General features: G+C 39.9%; 1 protein-coding gene across 4 annotated transcripts in view; it reads left to right on the forward strand.

Moving 5' to 3' along the window:
- The first annotated feature begins 20,569 nt into the window (after positions 1-20,569).
- Positions 20,570-23,830, forward strand: part of LOC108718453 — a 28,649-nt gene continuing 25,388 nt past the window's right edge. Inside the window, exons 1-2 of one of the 4 annotated variants that reach the window (XM_041565703.1) lie at positions 20,582-20,667; positions 22,149-22,231. The gene's annotated coding sequence lies outside the window, so the exon portion shown is untranslated. Of the gene's footprint in view, positions 20,668-22,148; positions 22,232-23,830 lie in introns of all 4 variants that reach the window. The other 3 variants (XM_041565699.1, XM_041565700.1, XM_041565701.1) reach the window with 3 other exon arrangements.

Consider the following 23,830-nt stretch of genomic DNA (forward strand, 5'->3'; position numbering starts at 1 on the left):
TAATACTCCCTGTTTTATTAAAACACAAAAGACAAATAAATAGATGCAATCCATGTGCATTTTTATAGCATTCTGAATGATGTGTGACCAGATTTGAAAGTCAAATAAAGCTTTTCCTGTTACATTACATATGGATTCCTTTAACTTATAAGCACTTCGTTGACGTTATTATCTCAAATAACTTGAGATAAGTTCAAAAGCACTTAATATCACCATAACATATATTTGTGAATTTTATTTATTCATACAGTAATAATGAATAAATAAAATGTTTTATTTTTTCTTATTTACAAATATAGCATCTATATTAAAAACGGGAATACGATATTAAGCAGCTGGTCCTTTGTCGAGAGTTACTATGTAATTCAATTTATTTGACATTTCTATATTAAAACATGTTGGGGCACATTTACTAAGCTCGAGTGAAGTATTCGAAGTAAAAAAACTTCGAATTTTTGGGTACTTCGACCATCGAATAGGCTATATTCGACCATTCGACTTCGATTCGAATGATTAGAATAAAAAATCATTTGACTATTCAACCATTCGATAGTCGCAGTACTGTCTCTTTAAAAAAAACTTAGACCATCTACTTCGCCACTTTAAACCTACCGAGCTACAATGTTAGCCTATGGGGATCTTCCCCATGAGTTTTTTAAGCAATCGTTCGATTCAAAGGATTTAATCGTTCGATCGAACGATTTTTCCTTCGATCGTTCGATCGTAGGATTTGCGGTAAATCCTTCGACTTTGATATTCTAAGTGGAAGGATGTTACTTTGAGGGTCGAATTCGAGGGTTTATTAACCCTCGATATTCGACCCTTAGTAAATGTGCCCCGTTGTGACAGGGGATCATGGGAACTGCAGTTCAAAAGTGGATATATATATAACACACTCAGAAGGGGAGGGTTAATGGACTTTACTTGTTTCAATAAGGGGACAGAGCACCTGTCACTTTGCCGGAAGTGGGCGGTTTGATGAGAGGTGTATACGCATCACCACTGCTTTACATACAACTTTACTACTAATCATAGGGTTTTTCCCTGCATCCATTATAAATTCAGTTAATATTATACTTTATTTATATGCAGTAATTCCAACAGAAGTCCAATTTGAACAGCACTTTACAGAGATTATACATCATTCATCTGATGCAGAGGAGCTTACAGTCCTAGGTCCCCATTACACACACACATTATGGGTAATTTTATCAGGAGCCAATCAACCCACCTGTATGTTTTTGGAGTGTGAGAGGAAAATTATTTAAACCATGTTTTCCCATCATTTATAATTTGTTAATAAGGTTTATGATGTCTGTATTTACCCATCCTAACTTGTCTTTTAATAAATATATACCTAGATATATAATAATGTATATTGTCCCCATATGGCAGAGATTGAGTGTGAGTGAGGTGACTGTATGGCTTGTGATATGTTTCAAGATTTGGTATTGAATAATCAGTGAGGAAGAACAACAGGTCATCAGCCCAAGCTGCTATTTTGTGGTATCTATTTGCTATTTTTATTCCATTTATTCTGGGTGTGCACTGCTTGTATTTAGTAAGGGTTCCAGGATAAATAAAGACAGGGAGAGGTGACATCCCTGCCTTGAGACTTTGTTTTATTTTTATAGAGTTCAACAGTAAATCCTTTAATTTGATTTGTGCCGTTGGACTGCTGTATGTGTAAAGAGGTCCATTCATGTTGTCTCTACTCTCTGGGGCAAATTCAAAAAGCGCCGAAGCGCCGAACGCTAGCGTTACTTCGCTAGCGTTTGGCATTTTCGTTACTGCACAAATTCACTTACGAACGCTGGCGTAGATTCGCTAGTGTTACTTCGCACCCTTACGCCTGGCGAAGTTTCGCTACGGACGTAACTACGCAAATTCACTAACGCGCGCAGTGTACTGAACGCTACCTTTTACGCTAGACTTCCTTCGCCACCTCAGACCAGGCGAAGCGCAATAGAGTAGATAGGGATTTTTTCTAAGTCCCAAAAAACGCTGGCGTGTTTTCTACATTATGGTTGATAGGAAAAAGATCGAAAATTTTTTGGGGCTCCCCTCCTTCCCCCCTTCATTTTCTGACTCATGGCAACTTACCTATACAGTGGGCACATGTGTAGGGCAAAATAAAATTTTTATTTGATGTTTTGTATTCCTCCATTGAAATTTAAATTTGGCGCCGTATGCAAAATAGCCTTCGCTAGCGTAACTTCGCTTTACTTAGCGAATCAACGCTAGCGCAACTTTGCAACCTTACGCTACCCCTGAGCGCAACTTCAGATTTTAGTGAATTTGCGAAGCGCTGGCGAAACTACGCCTGGCGAAGTGCGGCGAAGTGCGGCGAAGTTACGCCTGGCGCAACTATGAATCTTAGTGAATTTGCCCCTTTTTAAAACAGAACCTCCCTAGGGCCCACGATCAGATCAGCCCGATATTGCCCACCTCAAGGTGGGCATATCGGGGAGAGATCCGCTTGTTTGGCGATGTGGCTACCTTAACACCAAAAATTAAGGTGTTTTAAAGTAATGCAAATATGATGCAGTGTTGCCCTGCTATGCTGCGTCAGAAACTCAATTTTAGTTTATATAAATAAGTTGTGCAGCAACGAGGGCAGCCATTCAAATGAGAAAAGGCTTAGATACAGCAGATAAGCTCTATAGAATATAATGGTGTTATCTGTAATCCACTATTTAACCTGTGCCATATAGCCTTTTTTCAATTTCCACCATGGCTACACAGCAGCTTGTTTGTACAAACTATAGTAGTGTTTCTGAAGCAAATACACCAGTTTTACCAGTGCAGGGGAACAGTACATTATATTGTCATTCCTTTAAAACACTAATTTTTTGGTGTTCCCTATAAAGGAATTTTTTTTATTAAACAGATCATTTAACAGTGATCCTCCAGAAGAATCCTGCATTGAAATCCTTTTTTCAAAAAATAGATCCAACTTCAAAAAATAGAGCCAACTGATTTTTTTATATTTAATTTTGAAATCTGACATGGGGCTAGACATATTGTCAGTTTCCCATGTGCCCTCAGCCATGGGACTTGTGCTCTGATAAACTTCAAACACTATTTACTGCTGTACTGCACTTTGGAGTGATATCACCCCTCCCTTTAACCCCAAAGCAGCATATGGTAGATATGAGAACATCACTCAATAGTAAAAATCCAAGTACTGATAACCCAAGTCGTGACTCCTTCACTGACATTAAGTAGAAAAAACAATAGTTATCTGAACGCAATTCCATTGTGCAGCAATTTCTCAAAGCACAGTATCAGCCACGATGCACTAAGATGGCTGTCTCCACACAAATATTACACTAAAAAATACATTTATTAGTTCAAGAATAACATTTTTATGGTAGAATGTATGACATGCAATGTGTAATAAAAACTATACCATAAAAATAATGACAGAATCCCTTTAACAATTGTACAAGTCTCAAATTTCTCTCTGTGTGTGCATAAAAATTATAGTGTGAGAGTGTAATTGCTCCTTCCATAAATGTATTAAAGGGATCCTGTCATCGGAAAACCTGTTTTTTCTCAAAACACATCAGTAAATAGTGCTACTCCAGCAGAATTCTGCACTGAAATCCATTTCTCAAAAGAGCAAACAGATTTTTTTATATTCAATTTTGAAATCTGACATGGGGCTAGACATTTTGTCAATTTCCCAGGTGCCCCCAGTCAATTGACTTGTGCCTGCACTTTAGGAGGCAAATGCTTTCTGGCAGGCTGCTGTTTTTCCTTCTCAATGTAACTGAAGTCAGATCATAAGAACCTCGAATACATCTCTACTGCCAGAAGACTCAATCCCTGTCAGACTCGTTGGGTTTTGTTCTTCTCCAGGTTCAAATTTTTCATTTCCTACCATCCTGGTTCAAAGAACACGAAGGCGGATGCCTTGTCCAGGTGTGTGGTTCAAAGTGAAGTGAATCTTGTCCCGCCCACGCCCATTATTTCTCCTGAGTTAGTAGTGGCACCTACTGTTAGGAATTTAATGTGTTAGTTGAACCCTGTATTGTGCAGCAATAAGAACACCGTGATGAATTCAATTAAACTCTTTATTTTCAGGTCTCACAGAAGGACAATCCCTGCACATCCCAAGAAGGAAAACCCACAGTAGTTCTGGAAATAAGCAGGAGCTTCTAGTATACTGTTCCAAAAAGGCTTTTTACACTGATTAGCGTTAATTCAAACAGTTCTTGTGGTGATTCCTTGGGTGCTCCGCCTCTGGCATCCCTTATATATTTGATTTATAGTAGCAGTTGGAAACACTCACAAAAGCAGAGTAACTGCAATTAGGCTTTTTATTCCATTACCACACAACATGTTTCGGGCACCTGGCCCTTTCTCAAGTGTGAACATAAAATAGTGTAGAAAACATTTTTATAACACCACAGATGTAAACCCGCCCACCAATTACCAGGTGTATACCTTATTAACCCTTCAAGCGTTTTTCTTGGCTCAAATGGTTGTTAGTTAAAAAGTGTGCCGTAAATTTATGTCCATTGTGTAACTTGTCCCAGTCCATATTATCCGTGTTTTCTTTTTAGCTTTTTCAACCATAACTCCCAGCACAATTTCTACAAACTGTAAAAAGTGTAAATAGTAAAAAGTGTAAAAAAATTTTTTAAAAAATCATTAAAAATTTATACATTACACACAATACAGATCAAATGGTACTGCTTCACTACTGAGCCTACCACAGATTCACTTAGAGAGTTACATGTATATTATTCCTTTTAATAACTTTTACTTATCTTACCATTAGCTGGTCTCTAGTACATTGCTATTTTATACTGGAACATCCTTTCAGTATCTGTGGAGGAAATTACATAATTCATTATCCCAAGAACGGTGTGATACTCCAATGGTCATTCATTCCCATTGGAGCCATTGCATTCATCTTTTTAATCCAATAGGCTTCCTTTTGGGTCAAGATTTTTTTAATATCTCCACCCCTGCTGGGCATTTTTATTTGCTCCAGACTCATCCATTTTAGTTGACTAACATTGTGTCCCTTGTTGTGAAAGTGTCTAGACACACATGTATCAGTTGCAGTTCCCGTTTTAAAGTTTCTAATGTTTCCCCTGTGTTCTTTTATTCTTTCCTTAACTGCTCGAGAGACAGCGCGAGCTACGGACAAGCCAGTGGGAAGGACGCAGAAGGGAGGAGACGGATACAGAGGAGGGACGCGATCGGCAGCGCTTCTGGGGAAGACCTCGAACCGGACTGCCAGCATCCCAACCGAAGCGGAGACAATGGCCGCAATATCCGCAATACCCACAAGCGAGGGGACACGGAGGAATGACGTCCGGGAGCAGCGACGAGATGAGCTCACCTCCCTCGCAAAGCCATTTTCAGGAACAGGGCTCGCAGGAGATCGCGCAAGCTGCAAGGCGCCAGTACAGGAATCCACGAGCCCCAATTCCAAGAGAGAACTCTTGGAACTAAAATGGATGAGTCTGGAGCAAATAAAAATGCCCAGCAGGGGTGGAGATATTAAAAAAATCTTGACCCAAAAGGAAGCCTATTGGATTAAAAAGATGAATGCAATGGCTCCAATGGGAATGAATGACCATTGGAGTATCACACCGTTCTTGGGATAATGAATTATGTAATTTCCTCCACAGATACTGAAAGGATGTTCCAGTATAAAATAGCAATGTACTAGAGACCAGCTAATGGTAAGATAAGTAAAAGTTATTAAAAGGAATAATATACATGTAACTCTCTAAGTGAATCTGTGGTAGGCTCAGTAGTGAAGCAGTACCATTTGATCTGTATTGTGTGTAATGTATAAATTTTTAATGATTTTTTAAAAAAATTTTTTACACTTTTTACTATTTACACTTTTTACAGTTTGTAGAAATTGTGCTGGGAGTTATGGTTGAAAAAGCTAAAAAGAAAACACGGATAATATGGACTGGGACAAGTTACACAATGGACATAAATTTACGGCACACTTTTTAACTAACAACCATTTGAGCCAAGAAAAACGCTTGAAGGGTTAATAAGGTATACACCTGGTAATTGGTGGGCGGGTTTACATCTGTGGTGTTATAAAAATGTTTTCTACACTATTTTATGTTCACACTTGAGAAAGGGCCAGGTGCCCGAAACATGTTGTGTGGTAATGGAATAAAAAGCCTAATTGCAGTTACTCTGCTTTTGTGAGTGTTTCCAACTGCTACTATAATTCTAGTATACTGTGTTAGGAAAGTCCTTAGAAAGTTAAACAGTCTTTGAAAAAATAGTTTTCTTCCCACAGGAAATTAGAGGAGCAGATATGACCTTGAATAAGTCCTCTTTTAGAAAAGGAAACTTGACTGTACATAGAGTGAGAGCAAATTAATACTCAAGGTAAGTAGCAATACACACGGTAACTGGAACAAGCATGAAAGTCTTGGATTGGGGAGTAACCATCTGTACCCCCGTTAACAGAAATAGGCAATAGATCAAAGGTTAATGAGCACAGTCTTGGTGTAGACACAGGCAGGCTGCAGACAAGGGGTTAATGAGCACAGTCTTGGCTGGATGCAAGCATGAAGTAATGAGCACAGACTTGATGTAGACAAAGGCAAGGTGCATGTAAAGATTCAATACACAGTCTTTGATATGGATATCAAGCAGGGGTGAAATAACAGTCTTTGCAGCAACAAAGATTTTTGTACCTCAACAAAGGATTGCCCAAGTTCTGTAATGGGATCATTCTTTGAAGATTTCTGGTTATCCCGGCATCAAGAAGACCCACGAGTTTGTTTCAAGGTATTGTTGGTGGCCTTCACTTGCTAAAGATGTTAAGCTCTTCGTCTTGGCCTGCACTGATCTGTGCATAACAGAAGTCTCCTTGCTCTTTACTGTGTGGTCTTCTCAAACCATTTCCACTCAACCCTGGCGAGATATTGCTATGGACTTTATTGTGGATCTGCCTAGATCTTTGGATATGAATACCATTCTAGTGGTAGTAGACAGATTTTCCAAGATGACCCATTTTGTTCCATTAAAGAATCTTCCCTCTGCTGCTGGCCTAGCCCAAATTTTCATTAATGAAATCTTTCACTTGCATGGGGTTCTTCAATCTATTGTGTCCAACCATGGGGTGCAGTTTGTATCCAGATTCTTGCAGGCTTTCTCGAGACATTTGGGTATCAATTTGAATTTTTCTTCAGCCTATAATCCTCAGAGTAATGGCCAGACTGAGAGGACTAAACAGATCCTGGAGAAATTTCTACATTGTTGTATTTCCTGCAATCAAGATAATTTGGTTGAACTTCTTCCCTTGGCTTTGTTTGCCAATAATAACTTTCAGCATTACTCTCTGGGATGCTCTCCATTTTTCGTTGTGTTTGGCTATAATCCTTTTGCTCTTCCCTCTGAGGTATTCAAGACAGATTCCTGCAGCCAATACTCTTGTTGGGAATTTTAAAACCATTTGGTCTCAAGTTCATCAATCCCTCCTCAAGGCCTCTTCTTCTCAGAAACTTGTGGCCAACAAACACTGTTGTGCCAATTCTCCCTATCAAGTTGTAGATTTTGTTTGGCTTTCCACGAAACATGTCAAACTCTGTTTACACTCTCCCAAGTTTGGTCCTATGTGGGGCCCTTCAAGATTAAGGAGGTGATTAATCCGGTGTCCATTTGTTTGGAACTTCCTGCTACCATGAATATCTGACTCTTTTCACGTCTCTTTACTCAACCCTTTTGTTAGGAATAATTTTTCCGTTGATCAACCTACTCCTGCTCCCATTATTCGTCAAGATCATCAAGAGTTTGAGGTTCAAGAGATTTTGGATTCTAGGAAAGTGAGAGGCAAGATCAAATATTTTATTCATTGGAGGGGCTTTGGTCCAGAAGAGAGGTCTTGGATGAGAGCTGCAGATACTCATGCTCCTCGTTTGATCAAGGCTTTTCACAGGAAATTTCCAGAGAAGTTTTGGGAGTTCCCTCCTGAAGGGGGGGTACTGTAAGACGCACAGGAAGATCTGCTCCATCTATTACCTCTCTGCGCTGCAGGGAGATGCGCCGAGAGACGGAGCGCATCACACACTTCCTGTTTAGGTTTCCAAAGGGAGAGGTACTTTTGGGAAATGGTAGCGCTACCTGGGGAATAAGAGCTCTGGGGAAGGGACATTTCATTTGAACTGTGTAGTTATTAACCCCTTCTGGGGGATTGGGACTTTGATATTAAAAAGGACTGTGTTGCAGCAACAGTTAAGTACCTAATAGTGATTTAGGTAGTGTCCCATGTGTCCCCAGTGTAGGAGTGCATGGTGTATTAGTTTGCCCAAGTTTTATTGCAGTTTATATAAAGTTTATATTTTTTCATTCGCAAACTGTGTGTGTTTTATTATTCCTAGTGGAATCCCCCTGAGGTGTGTTCTTTAGTGTTCCCTAGATGGAGCCACTGCGCTGTAATTCCCAGTTCCCGGTACTTTTCATACACAAAAGGGATTGCCAAGGGTAAGTTACTTTTTAAAGAGACAGTAACCAAATTAGGGTTATATATACTGTGGCAAGCTGGCAGCTTGAACACGTAACTTTTAGGGGGATTAGTCAATGGTAGGCAGGCAGCATAGGAAAAAGGAGCATGAAGACAGGGACACACAGCTTCTTCAAGGAAAAGACACGTTTATTTTCCCACTTTGCCTAAACACAGTGTATTGTCCACAGACACAGGGGTGACCATTTTATCATTCAAACAAATAATAAAATAAAAACCTAGCCCACTGGGCACTACCTTCCAACTCTGGAGCAGTCCCTGACTAGGCTGGGCCCCTTGTGGACTACCATTAAACAAAACAATTGTTATGGCTCACCCCTGTACTCACAGTCTTGGAGTGAACTTTTTAGCCTCCTGGCTTTTCTCCAATGTCCCACGCAGACAACAAATCTGGCTCTTAGTCACAGCCACGGGCTCCCTCTGCTTCTTGCAGTAACAGGCAGCACCCCCAGCTCCTCTGGGAGTTTCTAACACAGCCAGGTCTTCTACCTGCTGTGCCCTGATGAGAGACACACTCTCCCATTCTAATTAACTTTAAATAGCCTTTCCACAGGACAGCTTTCCTGTGGAAGGTGAACTCCAATCTCTGGACTGGATCTGCGGAATGGAGTCCCTGGCTACTAAAGTCTTTAAACAGAACGCTAATTCTCTGTTTAATAACTCCCTTCCTGGAGCCTTACTCAGTACCTGGGGAGAAATTAAAGGCTAGAGTGACCTGTTTCCACCTTTTCCTAGTCACTCTACCACAATACTTAAATTTCAACATTTTGGGAACCACATATTTAACTTATACAAAAATCTTTACTCCACTCCTACAACATTCATGACAGTTAACAACCTCAATACAGACAGGTACTCAATTAAAAGAGGTACACATCAGGGCTGCCTATTATCACCTCTTCTTAATATAGCCATTGATCCACTAATAAAACACATAGTTAAGAACACAAACATAAAAGGAATACAAGCCAGACAAACAAACGTAAAGGTGATGGCTTTTGCCGATGACATCTTTTTATTTTTAGGCCAATCCAAAACAGAAATACCTATACTATTAGAGATCATACATGGATTTAGAAAAATAGCTGGATTTCAAATAAACTTAAATATATCAGAAGCACTCCAACTCCACCACTGGGAATCCGCAGACTGGCTCCCACATTTCCCTATCAAAAAAAAAAAACACATCAAATATCTAGGAATTAAAATTCACACTACAAAAATATGTACGCATCAAGCATAAGGAAAACAATAAATGACACAACAGGAGACACAACAATAGAAACACATAAATTTAACATTCATGGGCAGAATTCATCTTGGTTATATTTCCTAAACTTGTATGTCCATTACAAATGTTACCTTACTACATTAAACCAACAGACATAAAACAATTAAACCATATTTTTAGAACCTTTATCTGGAACAAAAAACGCCCAGGAATCAGCCTCTTAAAATTAGAACAACCTAAAACTCTGGGAGGAACCAACTTCCCTAATGTCAAAGAATACAATACAGCAGCACCACTTAGATATGCAGGCGACTGGATTCTCAACCAAGACCAATTATTTACTGCATGCACCTCTACACGAAATTCCCTCACAACTACATGAAAACCCCCTATTCATAGATAGATACAAATCATGGCAATCAATCAGAAAGAATCAGAATTTATCATTACATATCTATCATGGATCAGGAATAAAAAATTCCCAATAGGCATACGAAACCCAACACTCATCCAGTGGAGGAACAAGGGATTACAAAACCTCAATGACATTTTAGATGATAACTATTTGGTGCTCTCCCAAACAATACTCACGGGAAAATTCCCATTCACAATATTACACATATTTTTTAGATTACAACTCACCCACTTCGCAGCAAATATAGCCCTCCAACTAATAGACAGGGACAAAGATAATTTACTAAACCATATCTCGAAAACTAACAACACAAAACAAACAACTTCACAAATCTACCAAACTATTAGAACTACAATACAACCAGAAGATGAAAAGAAACATAGCTTCACATGGACCGCAGATATTCCAAACGTAACAAAAACAGACATTCTAAAACAACACACACGTATCATGAAACTACTTCCAGCAAATTGATCATCATCATCATCATCATCATCATTTATTTATATAGCGCTGTCAAGATACGCAGTGCTTTACTGCAGTTATAGCAAACAGGGAATAAATGGTGGATAACAGACAAGGATTACAGAGTACAATAGGGTTTACAAACTAAAAGGTTAGGGTACAATTGAGACATTAGGATTATATAAACACTTTGTCATTTTTGATACAGCAATGATTAATTAAGGTACATTGAATAAGCCTCTTTAAACAGATGGGTCTTTAAGGAGCGCTTGAAAGTTTGGAAGGAAGGAGAAAGTCTGACAGCTTGTGGCAGAGAGTTCCAGAGAAAAGCAGAAGCCTGAGAGAAGTCTTGTAGGTGAGAATGGGCAGAAGTGACCAGAGGAGAAGTGAGGCGAAGATCAGAAGCAGAGCGTAGGTTTCGTGAAGGAGAGTATTTGGAGATTAGAGATGAAATATAGGGAGGGGTTTCATTATTAAGGGGCTTGAATGTGAGTGTAAGTAATTTGAATTTGATTCTAGAAGAGATTGGGAGCCAGTGAAGGGACATACATATAGGAGCAGCTGATGTTGAGCGGCGAGCTAGATGAATGAGTCTAGCGGCCGCGTTTAGATCAGATTGGAGTTGTGAAAGGTGACTTGTTGGAATACCTGTGAGGAGTAAGTTGCAGTAATCAAGGCGGGAGATGATGAGAGACTGAATCAGTGTTTTAGTTGATTCTGAACTGAGATAGGGTCGTATTCGAGCAATGTTGCGCAGTTGAATGCGGCAAGATTTTGCAAGTGTTTGAATGTGTGGTGAAAAAGACAGATGAGAGTCTAAGATGACTCCTAGGCAGCGTTGATATCAAGATCTGATCCTCCAAATCCTCCATAACTCATATCTCACTCCAATCAGACAATACAAAATGGGCAATATGCCTAAGATGCTGCTCTCCAAAAGCTGACTTAATACACAACCTTTGGTCATGTTCAGTATTACAACCTTTTTGGCAAGCAGTAACCTCATATGGTGAACGGATGGCTGGGAAACTTTTTCAAATGCAACTAGAATGGGCATTATTTAGCAACAGTACAACATATACCCAACTAATAAAGTCAGCAAAAGACATGATTGGAAGATTACCGGCATTAGCCTGGAAAACGATATTACAATAATGGTTAACCCCGAACCTCCTATATCATAGTCAAACAAAAATTACATAATTTATTTCATATGGACTGGCTGGAAGCCATTTTTCGAAAATAACAAAACACAACAAAATTCTTTAACACTCCCACAACATATCAGGCATCTAACAGTTACATAGTTACATAGAAATTCAAAAGAGACTAGAACATGTTAAGATTAACAAAGGTCCAGGGCCAGACGGTATTCATCCCAGGGTAATTAGCGAGCTTAGCTCTGTGATTGCCAAATCTCTTTGAGATCTAGCATAGTGCCGAGAGACTGGCGAATTGCTAATGTGGTGCCTCTATTCAAAAAAGGATCCCGTTCTCAGCCTCAAAACTATAGGCCAGTTAGTCTGACGTCAGTGGTAGGAAAGCTTTTCGAAGGGTTAATAAAGGATAAGATACTGGACTTCATAGCAAATCATAATACTATGAGTTTGTGCCAGCATGGTTTTATGCGTAATAGATCTTGCCAGACTAACTTAATTTCTTTTTATGAGAATGTAAGTAGAGATCTCGATTCTGGGATGTTAGTGGATATGATTTACTTAGACTTTGCTAAAGCATTTGATACAGTGTCACACAGAAGGTTACTGGTTAAATTAAGGAATGTTGGCCTGGAACATAGTATTTGTACCTGGATAGAGAACTGGCTAAAAGATAGACTACAAAGAGTGGTGGTAAATGGAACATTTTCTAATTGGACCAGTGTTGTTAGTGGAGTACCGCAGGGCTCTGTACTAGGTCCCTTGCTTTTCAACTTGTTTATTAATGACCTGGAGGTGGCCATTGAAAGTACTGTTTCTATTTGTGCAGATGAGACTAAATTGTGCAGAACTATAGGTTCCATGCAGGATGCTGCCACTTTGCAGAGTGATTTGTCTAAGTTGGGAAACTGGGCAGCAAACTGGAAAATGAGGTTCAATGTTGATAAATGCAGGTTATGCACTTTGGCAAAAATAATATAAATGCAAGTTATACACTAAATAGCAGTGTGTTGGGAGTTTCCTTAAATGAGAAGGATCTTGTGGTTTTTGTAGATAACAAGTTGTCTAATTCTGGGCAGTGTCATTCTGTGGCTACTAAAGCAAATAAAGTTCTTGTATAAAAAAGGGCATTAACTCAAGGGATGAAACATAATTATGTCTCTTTACAGGTCCCTGGTGAGGCCTCATCTGGAGTATGGGGGCAGTTTTGGACTCCAGTCCTTAAGAGGGATATAAATGAGCTGGAGAGAGTGCAGAGACTAAGTGCAACTAAACTGGTTAGAGGGAGGGAAGAGTTAAATTATGAGGGTAGACTGTCAAGGTTGGGGTTGTTTTCTCTGGAAAAAAGGCGCTTGTGAGGGGACATGATTAGACTTTACAAGTACATTAGAGGACATTATAGACAAATGGCAGGGGACCTTTTTACCCATAAAGAGAATCACGTACCAGAGGCCACCCCTTTAGACTAGAGGAAAAGAACTTTCATTTGAAGCAAAGTAGGGGGTCACAGTCAGGACAGTGAGGTTGTGGAATGCACTGCCGGGTGATGTTGTGATGCTGATTCAGTTAATGCCTTTAAGAATGGCTTGGATGATTTTTTGGACAGACATAATATCAAAGGCTATTGTGATACTAAGCTCTATAGTTAGTATAGATATGGGTATATAGAATTTAATTAAAAGTAGGGAGGGGTGTGTGTATGGATGCTGGGTTTTCATTTGGAGGGGTTAAACTTGATGGACTTTGTCTTTTTTCAACCCAATTTAACTATGTAACTATGTAACAGGATGGTAATCGGATCCTTTGCTTCTTCTAGTAAATGACGCCACTCCTCAAATGCAAGTTTAATAGACAAGAGTTCACGGTTGCCTATATCATAATTCCTCTCTGCTGGAGAAAGTTTATGAGAAAAATAAGCACAGGGATGAAGGGTCCCTTGGAACTTGTTTAACTTGAGACTGATGAAATGCCAAGAGGAAGAATAAACCAATATGTCATCCAAATATACAATAACACAGGTTTGTAGTAAGTCATGAAGGCCATCATTGATAAAATCTTGAAAAACCGCGGGTGCATTGCACAAGCCAAATGGCATGACCAGATATTCATAATGACCATCCCTGGTATTGAAGGCTGTCTTCAACTCGTCCCCCTGATGGATGCAAATACAATTGTAAGCACATCGCAGGTCTAACTTGGTGAAGACTTTGGCTCCCCTTAATCTATCGAATAACTCCAGGACGAGCGGGAGAGGATACCGGTTCTTGATCGTTATCTTGTTCAGGGCACGATAATAAATGCAAGGCCTCAGAGAGCCGTCTGTTCTGAATGAAGAAAAACCGCGTTCCGGCTGGAGAAGTAGATTTCCTTTTAAAAACTTTGTATAGATTTTCCAAGATATATTCTTTCATAGCCTGTGTTTCTGGCACAGACAAGGGTTAGGTTCTTCGTCTTGGGAGAATTAAGTCAACGGGACAGTCATAGGAACGATGAGGTGGTAAAACTTCCAAATTTTTCTTTTTGAAAATATCAGAGAAGTTTTCGTAAACATCAGGAAGACTAGGATTGGATGCTGAAAGTAACGAGGAAGTTGAAACTGGAACAATGGAAGAAGAAATGCAATTTGAGCGGCACAATGAACACCAGGCCATGAGTTCCCCAGTAGACCAATCAATCGATTATGACACTAAAGCCAAGGAAAACCCAGGATAATGGGAGTATCTGGACATTCAATGAGTAAGAACGAGATCTCCTCTACATGAAAGCTGCCAACATGAATCAGTACTGGATCTGTAGCAGAGGTGAGAACACCTGGTGAAATTGGTCTGCCATCCACAGAAAGAGGAATCTTGAGAGGAATGGGATTCAGACCACAGGACTTGGCAAAAGAATAGTCAATGAAATTTCCTGTTGCTCCGGAATCCAGAAAGGCTTGGCAGGAAAACGTACCAGACAGGGTGGAAAGGGAAGCAGGGAGAAACATGCGAGACTTGGAAGAAACTGGGAGTGCAAAGATCTTGCCTTGGGGAGACTCCACTCTCACACCTAGGCTGGAGCTTTTTCCCTGATTGTGAGGTCTAGTAGGACAAGACCTGATGAGATGTCCAGCAAGGCCGCAGTACAAACAAGACCAGCCATTCTCCTATGAGTTCTCTCCTCAGGTGTTAGTCGAGTAGTTCCAATCTGCATTGGTTCATCTTGAACCAGTAAAGGAGAAGTAGTTGGAGAGGTGAATTCAGATCTAAGAAACGTTGAAGGCTTGCAAGCACAAAATTTAAGTGAAGATTTCTCCCTCATTCGGGAATCTATCTTTACGATGAAGACGACAAATTCATCAAAGGAAGCAGGCAGATCCCGGGTTACCAACTCATCTTTGAGATACTCATGAAGCCCCCTCCAGAAAGCTATGATGAGTGCCTCGTTGTTCCAAGACACTTCCGCAGCTACAGAAGTTGATGGCATATTCAGAGGCAGTTTTGGATCCTCGATTGATTTGCACGAGCTGGTCAGAGGCATTCAATTTTTGGCCCGGGACATCAAAAATTTGCAGAAAGGAAGGCAGTGGAATCATGAACCAGAGGATCATCTCTATCCATTAACGGTAAAGCCCAAGCAAGGGCTTTCCCCTGAAGCAGAGCAATAATATAGGCAACCTTGGATCTCTTGTCGTAAATTGATTAGGAGCCGTTTCAAACTGGATCTTACATTGCGTAATGAATCCTCGGCAAGCATCCGGATCACCTCCAAAACAAACTGGAGCAGGAATCTTGGGAGGCTTAAAAGATGAAGATAAATGAAGTGAAGAGGATGGAGAGCCACCAGCGCCCCGAAATTTGGAGGGCCTCTAAGCAAGAGGTGATATGCTGTAAGGCTTGGGCAAGATGACACTGTTGAGCCTCTTGATTGTCCATGCTTCATCATGATATCAAAATATCCCTCCATGGTCGAGGAAGCAGAGGCCTGGGAAGGTTCCATGTTTGGCCCAAGCTAACTGTAATGACCACGTGACTGTACCTTGTGGACGCACAGGTGAACCCTGTGGGTTCCGGTGTTCACCAACGCCCTTTTGGGGCCCCGGGCTTTCTGCTAAGGAAACCTACAAGGAAGTGCGTAGCAAAAACCATAAGTGAGGTACCGGCAGGGTTGAGGAGACGTAGTCAAAGTAAGGCGAAAAGTTCAAGGCAGGCGGCAGAAAACATAGTCAAGAGTCAGGCAAAAAAGTAAAAAAAAACAGGAATTCAATAACACAAAGAAAGCTTCGACACCAGCTGGAACCAGCTTGGGCATCGATAAAATGGTGAACTGGGATTTTAAAAGAGAATTGTTGCCAAGATTCCAATTTGGCGCACAATAGTGACGTCATGATGCCCAGCGTTATGACACCAGCACCAAAACACCAGCGCCAAAATGCTCCCATCCATCTGCGCCCAGAGAACCGAGCGGGGAGAAGCCTAAACAGGAAGTGCATGCCTGTGCACCCGACGCTGCAGGGAGATGCGCCGAGAGGTTAGAGAGGGAGCGGATCTCTCTTACAGTTCCACAGTGTGTCGAATGGATGTAGATTTTTGAGGAATTCCACCTGGTGTTCGCTAAGTATTTTAGGTAGTATTTGTTGCAGTCTGTCTGCCATTATTTTCATCATGATCTTTAAATCTTGATTTAAGAGTGAGATTGGTCTATATGAGGCTGGGGCTGGGTTTGCTTCATGCCATAGTGGTTTACCCTGTAAAGTGTCATTATATAATGTGGCTAGGGTTGGTGTTATATCTACTAATAGTTGTTTGTAAAATTCTGCAGAGAGGCCATCTGGCCCTGGTGATCCCCCATTTATTAATTGTTTAATTGCATCTAATAATTTTTTTTTAGTCAAATTGTGTATACATTTCCATGAATCTCTAGATTTATCATTACATATCGACCATTCTTGTCTTTATATGTTTCCACAATTTCACATTGCAGATCTTTATTAATTAATATTGCTACCCCTCTTGCTTTGGTAGTATAGGGGGATTGTATCACTATTTGTAACCATTTATCTTTTAGTGTTTGATTGTCTTTTCTACGCCAATGGGTTTCTTGTAGGAGGATTATTTGGGCTTTTTATCTATTCACACAATGTGTGTTTAATTTAAATCTGGCATCAATGTTGTTTAACCCACACCTTGTTTAGGGTGATTTATAATCAGGATCTGGGTATTTTCAGGGGCTGGCCTGTCCCAGTGAGCAGGCCAGGTCCTCTGATTGTGGTCTCTATGGGGTTTTATGTCAATTGGAATGGTTTTGAATTTTGTTATGGTCGTCGAAGCTGTTATTAATGTCATCAGTAACAGCATTTATCAGTAAATTAACTGTTAACAATTAAAATAAAAAATAAAAATAGAACTTGTCAAGGATTAACAAAGACTTATGGGGGGTCAGTTGGGAGATGTCAGATGGAAGGGAAAGGAAAGAAGGAAGGAAGGTAAAAAGTCAATAAACACTTATCTTTTTGCCTTGCTTGTTAATTTTATCCTGAATGATTTATTTGTGTAGGCCATTTAAAGTTCAGTAGGCTGTGTTTGAACTTGAATTTTTTGTTCTTCATTTATTGAAGTAGAAGCCTACAGATTTCTGATATCAAAGCCTATCTGTGTGCTTTGGTATCAGTTATATGGAGATTGGATCTGTTCATGTCTCATGTTTTGATTTTTCTTTCCTGAGGTTAAAAGGCTCGTACAAATAGGTGAAAATTCTTTCTATTTTGAGGTATAACGTATTGTAAATTTTTTATTTTATATGGCGTTAGGATGTTCACCTTTTCAGTGTAATTGAGCAGTTTGAATATAACTTGTCTGGGTTTTGCTGTGTTTGTATTTGGTAAAGGGCCAATTCTGTGGAATCGTTCTATTATGTAGTTGGTTTGTGATTAACTCATTTTTAGTAGGTTTAATAATTTGGTTGTTAATAGTAGTTCCAATTCTGTTCCTTTTACTGATTCTGGCTGTTGTTTCGTCTACTCCAATTTTCCAGGTCATCCACTTTGTCAGCTAGGATGGTTATTTCCTTTGTTGTGCGTTGTTGTGCGTCTATTATTTTTTGCGATTTATCCATTTTGTCTTCCAATGTGCTCATTCTTTGTTCCACATCAGTCAGTCTTTGTGTTTGGTTTGTGATCTGCTGGAGGATTTCTGTCACGGATTATGTTATTCCTTCTAGTTTTTGATCTAGCAAAGGTCCTAATAGTTGTGTTAATGTAGTTGGATCATTTGTGGTGTAGGTGGGTTAGAAGTTTCAGGTTCTGATTCCATTGGATCTGAGACCTGTGTTCCCTTTTTTTCCATGGTGTTTTGTTTTGATTAGTTGCTTTTTTTCTCCTTGGTACCTTGTTCTGTGAATTTCCATTTCCAGAGTAAATGTATCCCTGGTCCCTGCTGCAAGGCAGAAGAGAGGTGTCCATTCTCAATGGTTACACAGGGAATGAGGTATTTGTTATTGTCTCTTTAAGACTTAAATGTCATATTTTGTAGTTTTTCAGTTTTAGTATGGTACTTTTTGTCTGGTGCAAATTTATTTCCAGGATATTGGGTACAAAGTACAAAAAGTGCTCCTTTGGGTAAATGTGTTATTCACTTGATGCAATTCTTTTTAGCAGAAGGGAACATGTGGTACTTTGGGTTTGCCTTCAGTTGTTTGATATCACGGGGTTATTTATTTTCCCCTTGGTTGTATTATAGACATCCAGGGTGCCGTGTTAGTGTTAAAGCTTTTGTTTCCTTTTGTATGTTTGCGCCTTGGCTTTGTGTGCGTTTGTCTGGTGTTGCTCGTTTGGGTCTGTGCTTCCTAGACTGATGGTCGCGTCTGGGGCTTGTTTTAATTGCCCTCCCATGATTGGATTTTATTGATAGTTGAGGTACAGTAATTCTGGGTGGAGCCCCACTCGCTGATCTGTCCTCTCCGGATTGTGAGCAATGTAATTGGATCTGGTCCGGGTCCACAATATGAGTGTGCTTATTTGTTATGTGCGGGCCTTGTGCATTTCGGTCTAGGGCTGCGCAGTTAGGCCTGTGCTTCCTGGTCTGGCAATTTCATTTGGGCTCTATTCCAGTTGCCCTCCCGTGACCAGTCTGTGGCTCTATTTACCCGGGGATCATCGTCAGACAGACATTACTGCTGCTGAGCCTAGTCCGGGCTCGTGGGATCCTGCCTCGCTCTGGAGTTGCAGGAGAGGATGAACCAGATGAGGGTCAGGTCTTTCCCCGCACAATGCCTTTGTCAGGGGGATGAAGTTTGGCATGTCTCCTGTGAGTACCAGGCGGCGGTTTATTTGGGTGGAAACAGACACACATTGCAGATGGACACTCACTGATTATTATAAAAAGCAGGATCTAGGGTTACTATCACCCAAGGCTTTTTCAAAAATGTAATAAAAACAGCTACATGCCCCCAACCACCCACAGTGCAAAACTGGATAACATTGGTAAATCAGAATTTGCCCCTCACATTATTAGCCAGAGGCTCACTGAAAAGATTTGAAAAAATATGGAGACCATTGTGGGAGGCGGGACTCAGGGGTCAGGGTTCCCTAGCATGAAAGGGAACATTTACTGTATAAAATAAAAGTCAAAAATGTATTAACCTCATGTAAAACAGCCTGTTAATGTTCATGGTTTATGGTAGGTTTATGTATGAATGCTTGAACAATGCTCTAGAATGATTAATGAACCAGCTAAATTACTAAACAAATGTTTTCTCAAATGTTTTGTAATAGAAATTGAACTACATTTATGGCATGTGTAATGTTTTATGTGTTATTAAACAATAAATATTTTACCTATAAAAACAACAGCAACATGCAAAGCTTTGCTATTGGATATGTTGGAGTAGAAAGACATATTTACCTGTTTTGCATCACAACTATATGGTTTCCTGAACTTTTGTTTTTGTGGCTTGTCCCCATGTAATATCAAATTGTTCAATAAACCCGTGCTGTTCATATTTCGGGTTTTATATTTGCACCCAAAAAGTTGAAAGTTTTAAGGGAATTTTTCATAATTGTCAGACATTTTTCGAACAAAGTTAACCTTTGCATATCATTGCAGTTTGTTAATTTGGAGCAGAAAGACATTTTTACTTACTTTGAGTTTATGGATTTCATAAATAGTGATGGACGAATTTATTCGGCAGGCTCAAATTTGCAGCGAATTTGCGCGATTCGCCGGCAGCAAATAAATTTGCAAAACGCACGTGAAAATTCGCGACAAAAGTTCCCCAGTGTCGAAAAAAAATTCGTTGTGGTTGTGGGGATAGTCTAGTCTGGGGCAGAGGTGATATTGAATCTATAAATATGCAGGAATAATGGCCTTCGCCTCACAACCACTTAACAAACTGAGTTTGTCAACAGAGGAGTTCAATGTAGTAGCTGAAGATTATTATTCAAGTTATTTATTTACTCCTCCTTAATCCGTCTGTAAACTGTGGACCTTAGAGTCGGTACGGCTCTCCCTCCTAAAATACTTTTAATTTGTCTTCTAATATTTCTGGGCATACTATTTTTTATTGTTTATTATTAAAAGTTAAGTTTTACTATAACTACATAGTGGGAATCCATGACTGATCTAGTGGGGGGGGGGGGGGGTTCAATTTCAGGGGTCATACTTTTTCTTCCTTAATTCACTTATATAATTTTTTGACCCTGCACAACACTTTTTGTTTGTATTTCGGAACCAATGGAATTTCCAGTTGTGCTGATAAATACATGCGAATTATAATAGAGATTAATATCTGCTGAGTCAAACAGCCGAAAGTGAAAGCATAGAGTTACAGTATATAACTGTCAGTAAGTGTTACAGTATCTCACTCACAGCAGATCTGGGTGGAAGTTACAAGAAACCCTAAGCAGGTAAGAGGTTTTTTAATTCAGATTCTTGGGGTAAGTTTAATGCATTTCTTTAAAAAAATAAAAAAGGAATTTTATTTTATGAAACGATAGTGATAGTTGTGCTTGTATAGTGAGGTGTAATTGCAATAATAATGGAAAATATTATTATCCAAGTATCCAGAATGTTCATTGATGATGTTTCTACTCTTGCCCCTTGGCTCCCTGTTATGGTGGGTATCATTGTGGTTGTAAGTCTGCTATTGTTATTTTCATTTATTAATATTGTACTGACCCCAGGCTACCCCAGCCCCCCCCCCCCCCCGTGCACTCACGACTGCACGCATGCACAAGCTCCGTGTCTTCTTGGGGCCTCCATTCTTCCTGGATATTTGTGGGGTTCCCAGAATTCTCCAGGTACTAGACCCATTCCCCCGATGATGACGACAAGCCTGGGAACAAGGCAACAGCTTAATGAGACCAAGAACACTGCTGGTGGACCTTATAGAGAGATAGTTGTTAAAGGGATACTGTCATGGGAAAACATGTTTTTTTCAAAACACATCAGTTAATAGTGTTGCTCCAGCAGAATTCTGAACTGAAATCCATTTCTCAAAAGAGCAAACTGTTTTTTTTACATTTAATTTTGAAATCTGACATGGGGCTAGACATATTGTTAGTTTCGCAGCTGCCCCCAATCATGTGACTTGTGCTCTGATAAACTTCAGTCACTCTTTACTGCTATACTTCAAGTTGGAGTAATATCACCCCCCCCCCAGCAGCCAAACAACAGAACAATGGGAAGGTAACCAGATAGCAGCTCCTTAACACAAAATAAAAACTGACTGGTAGATCTAAGAACAGCACTCAATAGTAAAATCCAGGTCCCACTGAGACACATTCAGTTACATTAAGTAGGAGAAACAACAGCCTGCCAGAAAGCAGTTCCATTCTAAAGTGCAGGCACAAGTCACATGACTGGGGGCACCTGGGAAACGGACAATATGTCTAGCCTCATGTCAAATTTCAAATTTAAATACAAAGAAATCTGTTTTCTCTTTTGAGAAATGGATTTCAGTGCAGAATTCTGCTGGTGCAGCACTATTAACTGATGTGTTTTGAAAAAAACATGTTTTTCCATGAGAGTATCCCTTTAAAGTTCCTCTGACCTTATCTATATATAAACACGTGTGTGTGTGTGTTTGTGATTGTAACCCATTATCTTAGTTCAGAAATGTTATTCCCTAAAGTGTGTTGTTTAAATAAACAATTCTTCATTCTTGTCTGATTCCCTATTCTCTGTAATACTGAGACAACATGGGTCATTTATGAATACAAGTGTGCAAAGTGCAATTTCTGAAGCAAATTGTCATTTTTGTTACCCATAATGTTTTACCCATAGGGCTAGATTCAAGAGATTTTTTATGGTTTTCCCTTGAAAACTTTTGGACAAATTCAGTTTGTGAAGAAATAACTTTTTTCCTAATTTACTTCCATTTCTTCAGTAGAATTGTAAGAAACACTAAGATCTGGAATTGAATTGGGAGGTACATTTTCTCACCAAATTGGTTCTGGCCTATAATATCAGGTAAGTTGTAGCTGAAATTATATTTTTGATTTTATGCAAATGGGTCAGATGCTGCATGTATCCCTTTCATTGTGCATCACTTCTGTGTACCTGGTGGACTGGGTGCAAATCTGGTGTGACTATTAATTCAACCTGCTATGGGAACCCTGGAGTTAGTACAAGGTCCATTGTGGTGGTGGCTGAAAGAATTGCATCAAAACTCACTGTTTAGTCATTTGTCGCACACATTTTTATTTGAGCAATTATTGTACATTGGGGTTTTTTTTTAAGCTTTTATTTTTGAATTTACAAGGGTAACAAATGACTCACAGGTATTAATAGCTGTTAACACTTGGTTTTCCCATCACACATTTGGGTAATCAAAGAGAATTTTTAGCAACATAATGGTCAAAACATGGAATAGCAAAGGTAGGTCAATCATACATAGTACCTTACATGCAACTAATCCACTGTGTCTTAGTATCCTTTTTGGCCTCATTGGCTGGCATAGGTCTTAGAGCTCAGGGAGCTCGAGTGAATTGAGGTCTAGCCATGGGTCCCATATCTTTTCAAATTTCCCAGGGTAGCCTCTGGCTAAGTAGGTACCGTAAACTTGACAGATAGAAGAGATTTGTTAATTAGATTAACCCATTGAGCCACTGTGGGGGAGTTATTGCCCATCCCGCACATAATTACCTCTTTCTTGGCATAATATAGGGTTGTTCTCATGAGCAACCTGGTCCGCTTTGGGGGAAGTAATTCTTCCACCAATCCAAGTAAGCAGACCTCAGGGGAGCATACATGTGCGAGTGACAGATTGTCTGCCAAGTATCTCATTAGCCCTAGCCAAAACCTCTGTTTCCAGAATTGCCACGCTAAGTGTAGGAAAGATGCCTCAGGTTGTTGACATCTCGGGCACTCAGCTCCAGATTGTCGACCCATTTTCTGTAGTTTTATAGGGGTGATATTTAGTTGGTGTAGGAATTTGTATTGAATTATCTTATCACATAGGGAAATTAGATTACAATAAAGAACCTCAGTGGTCTCCTCCCATTGTTCCTCTTTCAGGGCTGGTAGGAGCTGTTGCCAGCATCTTTGGGCTTTGGCAAAGGGCCGGACGAGCTGCTCCTATGAGTATCTGGTGCAGTCTAGATATTAGTTTTGAGCTTTCATATTATGTAAAATTATTCCACCTGAGGGGTATCATAAGAAATCACTGGGGAGGGGAATTGAGCTCTAAAAGCATGGCAAAGTTGAAGATATCTATAAAAATGTAAGTTTGGCTTGTTTCATTTGGTTTTTAACTGCTGGTATGAAGGAAATGTCTGGTCCACTAGGGAATCCCCTAGAAATTTTAGGCCTTACAGTGGCCAGTATGCAAAATCCTGCAGAGATTTCAAGTGGGGCAGATTAGAATTTTTCCAGAGTGGTAGGTAAGGGAAAGTATTGGCGGTTTGTGCCCCCAGTATGAGCACGCTATTTTCCAGGCTTTAAAGGGGGTAGATATTGTTGATGGGTAACTGTTGTAATCTGGAAATTGTCTATATGGCAAATTCTTAATTGCATTTAAAGAACCCAGCCTTGCGGCCAGGAGTAGGAGTCCAGGGTCATCTATGTCGC

Source organism: Xenopus laevis, chromosome 6L, assembly GCF_017654675.1.
Source record: "Xenopus laevis strain J_2021 chromosome 6L, Xenopus_laevis_v10.1, whole genome shotgun sequence".
Taxonomy (NCBI): Eukaryota; Metazoa; Chordata; class Amphibia; order Anura; family Pipidae; genus Xenopus; species Xenopus laevis.